Raw genomic sequence first — 10106 nt, 5'->3', positions numbered from 1 at the left:
CTTGTGTATCCTGCATTTGAAGGTAGATTGTTTACCATTGTGCCACCTGGAGAGCCCAAGGTAGGTTTAAAGAGAAGGGAAGATTTTCTAATTTCCTTTGTCTTTGAGGGCTCAAGCTGAAGAACATGTAACCACTGTTTTAAAGGAACCAGCTCCACTTGGCTGGATTGGATCAGAGCTCATTTCATCCCAAGTCTTGAGGGCCTTTTGGTCTGGAAAAGTGACTTGTCTCCTACTATTCACAACTGGGACACTCTCTCTGTAATTATGAATTGTTTTACATAAACTAAAAGAGAATGTCTTTGATCACTAGAGTTTGTCAGTGTTGGATTGCTTCCACTGTGATGTTCTGAAACTTTTTCACCTTGAAATATTAAAGCAGCTCATGTTAGAGACACTTTATCATGAACGTTTTATAGTTGAGACATTATATATATTTTACCATTTATAATAAATGCCATCTATACAAAAGCCTGGGTGTTAAGTTTAATATTGGCACAAGATCTGTTTTCCATGATATGTTAACACCTACAATTTCACTAACTGTTGAGGGTATTTTCTATTGAGATTCTGAAGCCAAAGAAGCCTTGTGTTCTTTCTGTCCATTTTCCTTACTTCCTTGAAATAAGAGATTTTTGTATTGTCTTCACTGTGAAGATTTCAGATCAATCTTTGTATCACACTTGGTTGTCTCTTAGCTATATAACTTCTAAGTGTAAATCATTGAACTCTTCAAAGAAACATTATAAGGGATAAATCATAATAGGTGTGAAGGAAAGCACAGTGTTGTGATACACCTCACTGAGTTGATGAAAGGAGTTGAGGCAACGAAGGAGGAGAAAAGCCTGAGTGATCTCAGGGACGATGCAGAGATGGAACAAACCAGAGTGTGGGGAGAGCTAATGGGTGGACAGAGTGTTCTGGTTAGGAATGTGACCCCAGGAGGCAGACAGGACCTCACTGGCAGATGGAGTCCATGGGACCTGGGGTCAGAGAGAAACTAAAGAGGGTGTATGGTTTCTAAGAGGTGTGGGGGACCCCTTAGTCATGAATCCTTCTGCTTTATGCCTGCTTCCTACTTTAAAGGAGGCTCTGGGAACTTCCCTACTGTCAGTGGACCTGGTCCTTCTCTGCCCTGTAGACCAGTGTCGGAAGTATATACTAATGACTGACACAAAACATTTACTAGTTTATCACAAAAATGCATTCATGGTAGGAGTACCAGAAAGAGTAACTGAAAAATTAAAATTTACCTTAAAAAAGATGTTAGGAAAACTTTACACAGACAAATAAGTGGCTATATATGCAAATCCTAAATACATTACACTGTTTTATATCCTTTTTGGTCATGGACTACTCCAGGAAGATGTAATTACAAAACTTTAATTCAAGGAGTCCTTAAAACGTAAAGCAAAACAGGTCTTAAAAAACATTGGTTTGATGAAAAGAGAGATTTTAGTCTGTTTTAGACAAATTTGGTTAGTTTCTAACTACACTTCATTTCAACACAATCATCACTCAGAGGACAATCATTTATGAAAGCGGAAATTAAAGTTTAAATTAGCTTCAGAATTCTACCCATTATCACCCAATTAACATTGAAGTACATGTCATCAAGTATGCAAAGATTACAGAATTTCAGTTATGTAATTTTCAGGCAAAAAACATAATAATGTATAAAATCATTGACAAACTTAAGCTAGAATTATTAGCTCTAGGACATTTTATTGTATTATTACCTTAAAAGGATGGCAAACTAGACATCAGCAGAAATGCTGTTAAAACTGTTGTTTTTTTCACTCCAAGTTTTTCATATTAATGAAATAAAAGTTTAACAGTCTCGAAGTTACACTTCACAAGTGAAATTGCTGCTCTCTGATTTAACTTTCAGGGATAAGACAGGGCAAAATCCCAGTATCATCCTTTCCGTTTTTGTGCATAAACACAAATGAGTCAGTATCAATACAAATGACAACATAAGGAAACAACATGTTTAGTCAGATTCTACATCACAGGATATTACAACATAACTCTGCTACAGTAAATTCCCATTTTGTGTTTTGGAATAGCAGATTACATAGTATGGTGTGAAAAGCAGTAAAACGCACATGCTTTCTGTGTCATTTAGCAAAGAAAGGACAAGAAAGAATACATTGCCAAACTCCACCTGCTACTCCATCCTAGACCCAGTTGTCTATCATCCACTCAGCTCCAGTACTTCCAAATTCTCAATCTAACCCACTCAGTCTCAAGCCAAGATTAACTCCTTTTGCACCAACTCTCCTTTCTCTCAGCTAAGTCATCATTTTCCAGAAAAGTCTGATTTTTCTGACTTCATGATTTAACCCATTTGAAGTCAAAGAAAATGCTGTAATACTGAAAGCAATTAAACTAGACATGGAAATTAGTATTGTGGAAGATACATTTCAAGTGCTCAGCTAGTGTAATGAGAAAGTTGCAAGAAAACAGATTTTAAACTCTGCCTGGCTTCCTTAGTTACTTGGTATATTATAATGTTGCTCTGATTATTAGTCAGGACAAAGAAGTGCTCAAAGTCCCTAAAATATGCATCTTGGAGGGAAATGCATGGACATTAAGATTTCTTGGGAGTTGGCCAAGGCATTTTTACATCCATAAGGACCGTCAACTTAAACTTAGTCCATCACAGTTGTTAAAAAATGAAAGGAGTGGAACTCTTGCTTACGACTGGGTTTGGCAGAAACACATCTGTATACTCTGCCCCTGTAATCACACAGGCCTTTAATTAGGGACAATGAGTGTGCCCACAGAGCAGCACTAATGAAAAATTTATAAAGAATCTATGCTAGAGCTTCACAATCCAGCTTCACTAGGTTGTAAACACTCTTCTTACCCAAGCATTACTTTGTGTATCTGTAAAACATCTGAAAAATACTTTTCTTTGACTTGCCAGGCTGTAGGGAATGAGTCATTTTATGTACAACTATCTATAGTAGAACTTGGTAATTTCTTGCATTAACTGAACAATGTTACAACTGGAACTTAAAAGAAGGTTGCCAATTTTCACTTTTTGGGGCTCTGTGAGGTACTGGATGCTCTAGATCAGTTTGTCTTTTGAAGCTTCTCTCTTTGGCATTCTCCCTCTGTCCATTTAGTAATTTGCCTGGAGGTGAAGACGTAGCCCGTAACTGATATTCATCTGGGGATCCTTTTAGCCAAGTTGGCCTCATTTGTTCCTGATTCACCTCTTTCTGAAGCTGCAATGCTAATAACCTATCCTGTTCATCTTGTTTAATGTCTCTCAAAAAACAGACGTTCCAAATCTATCAGTTTTGGGGTGAAGTGGACTTGTTTACTCTTGGTCTGAGGAAGCTTTGAGGAACATTTTTCTTCTTTTTGTAGAACAGCATGGATTGCTGACTGCTTCAGACAGATTCCTGTTTTTTGCTCTGGAGATATCTTTATTGGTCAGTAGGTGAGACTCCCCATTTTCTGTCACAACTGTGTTATTTTTCAGTGTCTGTGTCACATCTGACACTGTACATCCACTCTCTGTTTCACCATAAGGCTTAACTGCAGCTTCTCCAGAAGAGGAAACTCCAGCTTTAGGTTCTTCATGACTGATGACACATGACTCTCTTTCATGACTGCTTTGTTTGGTTTTCACTTTTCCTTCAAGGTACCATTCTCCACCACTGGCACATAACTGAGGTCTAGGTGACTCCACTGAAGCTTCTGCATCTCGCTTTTGAACTTCAAGGCATATTTGAGGAGAATGTGCTGGCATATCTTCCTCAATTTCTGTGTCTTGCCATGTAGGTTTCTCCCGATCACTGCTGTCAGTTTCCTTGGACCTGGAAGTTTCCCTGTCTTCTTCTACAACTTCAGACTGTGACGCTGACTCAAGTTGAGAATTCGGTGACAAATTCTTTTGAATATCGCCAGTGCTTTTTTGTTTGCTCTTCCTTTTCCTTTGTGACTCGGTTGTGACGGGATTAGAGTTTTTGGAATCCGAGCAGAAAGCCGAGACACTTTCCTCACAGACATTGCTAATAATAAGGCTTAGCCTTCTTGCCAGCGCTTCATCACTTTTCAGTTGTTCTTCCATCTCTCTGTGCCTTTTTTCTGCCTGTCTCTTTTCCTCTCTTCCTCCTCTGCCAGTAGTCTCCGTTTGTATTCTTCACTGGCTTTGTTTGCTTCCTCCTGAATGGCTTGTCGCTCTGCCTCCACCTTGCTTCTCTCCTCTTCATATTCTCTTCTTAATTCCCCAGGTTGACTTAATAGATGAACTGGCTGAGCGTCATCAACGACTTCCTCTGATTGTTGCTCAGAGACTCTAAGCCGGCATTCCTCTGGATAGTGTTTTTGAATTATCTCCCACAGTTCCATATTGATAATTTCTTCGGGTGTGCTACCCAGTCCACGAAGAGACCCGGTGGCGACAGAAAGGACAGCACAAATTTGCCTTCTCCACAGTCGATTTGAAGCATGCTTTACAGAGCGTGTGGTTGCAAGGCAGTGTCACAGGCTCAATGAGGATTTCCACACAGATGTGGCACGGGCATTCCAACAAGGAAGGGACGGTGTCTTTGGGTACAGCCATTTTAATATGCTAATAAGGTGTATTCAACATCAATACCAGAATTCCAGGATTGGGAGCACCGGGATGTCTTTAAGTAAAAAGGTTCTGTGGGCCAGGTAAACAGTACGACCCCAGAAGGTGGTGTATTTGTCCGTGTTAAAGACAAGCATCCCAAAAGGAAGCAAACGAACGTTGACTGCCCCCAGGCACTGACAACCATTGCAGTACGGCAGAGGTGGGCACAGGGCTCTCTAGTGAGGCAGAAGGCAGGCGTCAAGTTCCATTCCTCCCTGTTCCCAGGTGAGGCTTCTCCCTTAGTTCTGAGAAGCTAAGCCCGAGACCGCTGAGGTGCGCAGGCCCCAGGCCACCACTCCACGAAGACCAGTGCTTCTTCCGGGATGCCGCCCCAGCAGAGGGACTTCCGTTTGACCTTTGCTGTGGGGTCGACCGCACCTGTGCACCTCTCAGAGCTCGGAGCGGACCCTCCTCTCTCTTGCGCAGTGCAAGTCGCTCAGGGGTGTCTGACTCTTTGCGACCCTGTGAAATTCTCCAGGCCAGAATACTGGAGTGGGTAGCCTTTCCCTTCTCCAGGGGATCTTCCCAACCCAGGGATCGAACCCAGGTCTCCCGCATTGCAGGCGGATTCTTTACGAACAGAGCTATCAGGGAAGCCTAATCTTGGGGGTGGTGCTGTAGCAATCTCAAAAGGGTTAGTGAGGTCACAACGCTCTCCCTCTCTCCTTTTTCTTATAGGACACCAATCATTCATTTTAGAGTCTACTCTAAATACAGGATGATTTCATGTCAATATCCGTAGTTTCATGCCACAGACCTTATTCCCCAAAATGGTCTCATCACAGGTTCAGGGATTGCAGTTTGGACATGTTTTTCATATGTCAACCCATTATAGTGATACCAGGGTTGGAAAACTAAAATGAGATCTTACCTTTTGCTGATCAGTATACCAACACATGCCTACATGCATGAATATATAAGTGCCTGCATAAGAAAGAATATAACGCATTCTTGAACAATGAAATGCAGATAAAAACATTCAGCAGGTGTTTTGGGGTTGTATGTTTTGGGGAAAGGTTGCTTTTCCGCTCTTTATTATATTATTTATTTTTTACCTAGAAGAGATGTCTATTGTTCTTGCAAGTGTTAAAAACATAAAATGGCAGGGAAGCAAGTACATTCTTACTACATCCCCAGAAAAGCCTTTAGAACAGTAATATTTTTCAGGGACAGGAAGCGAGATGAGAGGTTGAGGAAGCCCCTTCCTGCATATAACAAGAAAATTCCCCTCCAATAACAACCAAAATGACGAATATCAGTGCTTTAAATTTCTTGTTATTAAATTGGAAGAAAATATTGGACCTCAGTTTGACATTTTAAATTTTTAAATGGAGGATAATTGCATTACAATGTTGTGCTGGTTTCTGCCATAGAATGTTACAAATCAGTTGTAACTATGTATATGTATCCTCTCCCTCTCCCCTCCCCTCCCCCCATCCTGCCCCTTTAGTTCATACAAAGCTCGAATCTAGGTTCCCTGTGTTATATAGCAACTTCTCACTATCTGTCTCTTCTACACATGGTAGAGCGTGTGTGTGTGTGTGTGTGTGTGTGTGTGTGTGTGTGTAGTGCTACTTTTTCAATTCATCTCACCCTCTCATTCCCCTGCTATGTCCTCAAGTCTGTTCTCTGTTCTGTTTCTCCATTCCTTCCCTGCAAATAGGTTCATCAGTGCCATTTGTCTAGATTTCATATATATGCTTTAATATACTATATTTGGTTTTCTGTGACTTACATCACTCTGTATAACAGTCTCTAGGTTCATCTACCTCATTATGACTGACTCAAATTCGTTCCTTTTTATGGCTGAGTAATATTCCATGTATATATGTACCACTACTTCTTTGTCTATTCATCCATTGATGGATATGTAGGTTGCCCCTGTGTCCTGGCTATTGTAAATAGTGCTGCAGTAAAGATTAGGGTACATGTTTCTTTTTGAGTTGTGGGTTTCTCAGTGTATATGCCCAGTCATGGAATTGCTGGATCATATGATAGTTTTGTTCTTAGTTTTTTTCAGGAGTCTCCATACTGCTCCCCATAGTGGCTGTATCAATTTACATTCCCACCAACAGTGTGCAAGAGGGTTCCCTTTTCTCCACGTCTTCTTCAGCATTTATTGTTTATAGATTTTTTGATGATAGCCATTCTGACTGGTATGAAGTGGTACTTCACTGTAGTTTTGAATTGCATTTCTCTGATAATGAGTAATGTTGAGCATCTTTTCATGTGTTTATTGGCCATCTGCATGTCTTTGGAGAAGTTTCAGTCTTCTGCCTATTTTTTTGATTGGGTTGTTTGTATTTCTGATATTGAGCTGACTGAGATGCTTATATATTTTGGAGATTCATCCTTTGTCGGTTTTTTGTTTGGAATACTTTTTGCTCCCATTCTGAGGGCTGACTTTTCATTTTCTTTATACTTTCCCTTGCTGTGCAAAACCCTTTACGTTTCATTAGATTGCATTTGTTAATTTCTGCTTTTATTTCCATTAGTTTAGGAGGCGGGTCCAAGAGAATCATGCTACAATTTATGGCATAGAATGTTCTGCCTATGTTTTCTTCAAACAGTTTTATAAGTTCTGGCCTTACACTTAAGTCTTTAGTTCAGTTTGAATTTGTTTTTGTGTATGGTTTTCCAAAGAGTTGTGTGCCCTGATGACAATGAGTCTTATCAGGTGAGAATTAGCAGTGGGCACTAGTTAGAGGTGGGGCTCAGCAGGCACCTAGAATCTGTTCACCTCTTAGTCTTGTAATTGCTTAGCCCTGCCCTCAATGTGCCTCACTTCCCTGATGTTTAAAGTTGGGCAACAGTAGCTTCTCCTCATAGACTGCGGTGAGGGTTTAATGAGAAACTACAAGTTTAGCACTTACAACAGTGTGGGGAACTGAGGGAGTCAGCAATAATAATCAACAATTCTTAGAATTATCATACCTAAATTGGCCATTGGTGTTTCTATTCCCATTTTTATGATTATATGGGCCTATATTATGTGTGACTTTTTGTGACCCCGTGGACTCTAGCCCACCAGGCTCCTCTGTGCATGAGAGTCTCCAGGCAAGAATATTGAAATGGGTTGTCATGACCTCCTTGAAGTCATCTTCTCAACCCAGGGATTGAGCCCCTGTCTCTCAGCTCTCCTGCACTTGCAGATGGGTTCTTTTATCACTAGCACCACCCGGGAAGCCCACATGGATATTCCTCCAAAGAAAGCAGTTGTATAAAATGATAAGTAGGCCATCACCTGATTACTATGCTATAAGGTGAACACTTACATTTATATAGCAAAATGTCTCAAAAACAAACATATACTCAAATGTTAAGAATTCTTCTCCATAAGTAATATGGTTTTAAGAGGTTTTAATGATTTTTTCCTGAGTGCATTTTTCATTTTTTTCTACAAATAGAGTGTCTTGGATAAATCGTCTTAAGTGAATAATGCAAAGAAATAAAAGAGAACAACAGGATGGGAAAGACTAGAGATATCATCAAGAAAATTAAGATATCAAGGGAACATTTTATTGCAAGGATGGGCAGAATGAAAGATGGAAACAGAAAGGACCTAACAAAAGCAAAAGAGATTAAGAAGAAGTGGCAAAAACACATAAGAACTATACAAAAAAGATAGTAGTGACCCAGAAAGCCATGATGGTGTGGCTACTCACCTAGAGCCAGACATCCTGCAGTTTGAAGTCAATTGGGCCTTAGGAAACATGATTATGAAAAGCCAGTGGAAGTGATGGAATTCCAGCTGAGCTATTTAAATCCTAAAAGATGATGCTGTTAAAGTGTTGCACTCAACATGTCAGCAAATTTGGAAAACTCAGCAGTGGCCACAGGACTAGAAAAGTCAGTTTTCATTCCAATCCCAAAGAAGGCCAAGGCAAAAAATGCTCAAACTACCATACAGTTGAGATCATTTCACATGCCAGCAAGGTCATGCTCAAAAACCATCAAGTTAGGGTTCGTCAGTATGTGAACTGAGAGCTTCCAGAGGCACAGATGGATTTAGAAAAGGCAGAGGAACCAGAGATCAACTGGCAGCCTCCATTGGGTCATAGAAAAAGCAAGGGGCTTCCAGAAAAACACCTGTACTAAGTCGCTTCAGCTGTGTCTGACGCTTTGCGACACTATGGACCATAGCCTGCCAGGCCCCTCTGTCCAAGGGATTCTCCAGGCAAGAATACTGGAGTGGATTGCCATGCTCTCCTCCAGGGGATCTTTCTGACGCAGGGATTGAAACTGTTTTGCTGATTGGAATGAAAACTGACCTTTTCCAGTCCTGCAGCCACTGCTGAGTTTTCCAAATTTTCTGGTCTATTAAGCAGCACTTTAACACCATTCATGTTTTAGGATTTGAAATAGCTCAGCTGAAATTCCATCACATCCAGTAGCTGTGTTCCTAGTAATGCTAGTTCCCAAGGCCCACTTGACTTCACACTCCAGGATGTCTGGATCTAGGTGAGTGATCACACCACTGTGGTTATCTGGGTCATTAAGGTCTTTCTGTATAGTTCTTCTGTGTATTCTTGCCACCTCTTCTTAATATCTTCTGCTTCTGTTAGGTCGATATCATATCTGTCCTTTATTGTGCCCATCTTTGCATGAAATGTTCCTTGGTATCTCCAATTTTCTTGAAGTGATCTCTAGTCTTTCCCATTCTATTGTTTTCCTCTTTTTCTTTGCATTGTCCACTTAAGAAAGCTTTCTTATCTCTCCTTGCTATTCTTTGAAACTCTGCATTCAGATGAGTATATCTTTCCTTTTTTCTTTTGCCTTTTGCTTCTCTTTTTTCCTCAGCTATTTGTAATGCTTTCTCAGACAACCATTTTGCCCTTTGATACTTCATCTTCTTGGGGATGGTTTTGATCACCATCTCCTGTGAAATGTTATGAACCTCTGTCCATAGTTCTGAGACGGTAACAGGCAGGAAGGCCAGGGGTCTCCAAATGGAGGAAATAGGCTGCAAGTGCCAGACATTTTTATCTCTCGTAAGCAGCAGGAGGAAACAAACTAGTGATATTTTTTTCCTTCTCTATACAAATTTAAAAGGAGGTTTCTCTTAAAATACAGTGTTGCCATGACACCTGGTTTCACCTGAAGCTAACTATTCTCAAACCTTGAGTTAACCAATACATTTTTCTTATGGAAATGTTTGTCTTAAGCTATGTTAATGTGCTATGCATTTACCCCAGACTCTGTCGTCAAGTGGGTTCCACCAAATGGCTCAGAACCTACTTGACAATGTTATACTCAGATATCGTTCCCTTAATCTATGTAAATGAAACTATTTGTATGGTAATCTGCCCTTCTACAAGATTGGAGTCAATCATTTTATGGCCTGGGATGAATCATCTGGTGCCAGGATTATCACAAAATGCAATTTATGGATGAGTGGCCTGGTGCCATTCTGAGTTTTAAGACATTCATTTCTTTTCATTAATAGAGTGCTAGTGACTATATAACATCC

At 40.4% G+C, this 10106-nt stretch overlaps 1 pseudogene; it reads right to left on the bottom strand.

Annotated features, from left to right (window-relative positions):
* Positions 1 to 2879: 2879 nt before the first annotated feature.
* LOC133051922 (E3 ubiquitin-protein ligase RNF168-like) lies at positions 2880 to 4582 on the bottom strand (annotated as a pseudogene).
* Positions 4583 to 10106: the final 5524 nt, after the last annotated feature.

The sequence above is a fragment of the Dama dama genome, chromosome X (assembly GCF_033118175.1).
Source record: "Dama dama isolate Ldn47 chromosome X, ASM3311817v1, whole genome shotgun sequence".
NCBI lineage: Eukaryota > Metazoa > Chordata > Mammalia > Artiodactyla > Cervidae > Dama > Dama dama.
Note: the sequence above shows the minus strand (reverse complement) of the source record. Positions and strands in the feature narration are given on the sequence as shown.